Here is a 2,320-nt window from a genome sequence, read left to right on the forward strand (position 1 = left end):
GGCTTGGGACTGCAGTTAAATTTTATTCATATTCTCCAATGGCTTATTACCATTTATGTAGGCTCATATCAGTTGTTTCCTAGGTTAATTGAACTTTCACCTATAGGCTATATATCTTTTTAGTATATATATATATATATATATATACTGTATATATATGTATATATATACATATATATATATATATATATACACTGTATATATATGTATATTTATATATATATATATATATATATACATATATATATATATATATATATATGTATATATATATATATATATAGATATATATATATATAGATATATACATATACATATATATATATATATATATATGTATGTATATATATATATATATATATTTATATATGTGTGTGTATGTGTATATACACATACACATATTTGCACACATATATATACATATATATGTATATATATACATATATATACATACACATACACACACATGTATATATATATATATATATGTATATATATATATATATATATAAATTTATATATATATATATATATATATCTATATATATATATATATATATAAATATATATATATATATATATATGTACTGTATATATATATATATATATACGTATATCTATATATATATATATGTATATATATTTTTATTTATATGTATATATATACATATATATATACATATATATGTGTAAATATAAATGTATGTATATATATATATATATATATATATGCATATATATGTATACCCATACCTACATGGCTGCAGATTATGAATCGCAAAGTAGATGACTAATATAGAAGTATTGAATTAAAAGCTCGAGATGGAGATAACTGGCGAAATCTAACCTAGGCCCTTTGCATCAATAGGTGGAGGAGGACATTATATATATATATATATATATATGTGGATGTGTGTGTATATATATATATATATATATATAAATATATATATATATATATACATGCGTGGGTATATATATATATATATGCATGGGTGTATATATATATATATATATATTCTAATATGTATATAATGTATATATATATATATATATATGTGTGTGTATATATATATATATATATATTTATATATATATATATATATATGTGTGTGTGTATATGTATAAATAAATATATATATTATATATATATATAAATATATATATATATATATATATACATGATTAGCTTCATTATAAATGATGCGATAGGTTAGTCCGTTTTGGTACTCTATTAAATTTTCTTTTTGCCCCAATTGAGGGAGAAGACTATAAAATAATCATGTTTTGATAAACAATTTAGCCAAAGTTGAGAGCAGCTTTATTTTTAATGTTGTAAATAATGCAACGCAATACCTTTGCAACAAACTGGAAATGAGAGTCTATTCACAGAGCTTTAATGATGTAGTGAAGCACAAATATCTTCAATTAAGTCAAGGATTCAAAGTGTATATCTGTTATTTTTTTTTCAAATATAAAAGACTAGTGATGTTAACATGTTGTGAAAAAGGCATAGTGAAAACAAATTAGCCCTCTCTTTCTCCACCAGTGGACTCGAGAGAGAGAGAGAGAGAGAGAGAGAGAGAGAGAGAGAGAGAGGAGCAAAAAGTGTTGCAGACCAGAAAAGCCAACGGGGATTACAAAGCGGTTAATGAAATGGACCTGGCTGCAATTGCCTTTCCCCGGAAAAACCATTCGATTGATTAACTGACCATTGAGGAAAACATTGGGAGTACCAATATGGCGTCGTGTGTCATAGGTATTACAATTAAATAGGTATTACTTGGTATGTCATTGTCAAGCGGGATTATTTCGAAGACGGTCAATTGAAATATCAGTTGAGAAAATAATCTACTATTATTATTATTATTATTATTATTATTATTATTATTATTATTATTATCTTCTAAAATGCTTGAATTTCTCTTATAATTATGAATATAAAAGAAAGTAAAACTGAACATCAGTGGTCGTAGGATTAACATTTGATCTTTTCTGTACTTAGATGAGTAACCATGAGGAACTGCTAAACTTCTTTGAAAACTTTAGATGTTTATAAGTAAGGACTAGCTTTGTGATTACGGTTTAGATGGCGCCTGTTCGCTCCCAGTCACATACACACACACACACACACACACATATATATATATATATACATATGTATATATATATATATATATATATTGCTTTACTGTCACAAATAATCACGTAAATTGGTATACATAAAAGACAGTAGGATATAATAAAAAAGCTTTAGTACCAAGGGTTTTCGTGTATTTTTAATACACTTTTTCACAGTACAATAAAATGTTAAAAGACG

The sequence above is a fragment of the Palaemon carinicauda genome, chromosome 14 (assembly GCF_036898095.1).
Source record: "Palaemon carinicauda isolate YSFRI2023 chromosome 14, ASM3689809v2, whole genome shotgun sequence".
NCBI lineage: Eukaryota > Metazoa > Arthropoda > Malacostraca > Decapoda > Palaemonidae > Palaemon > Palaemon carinicauda.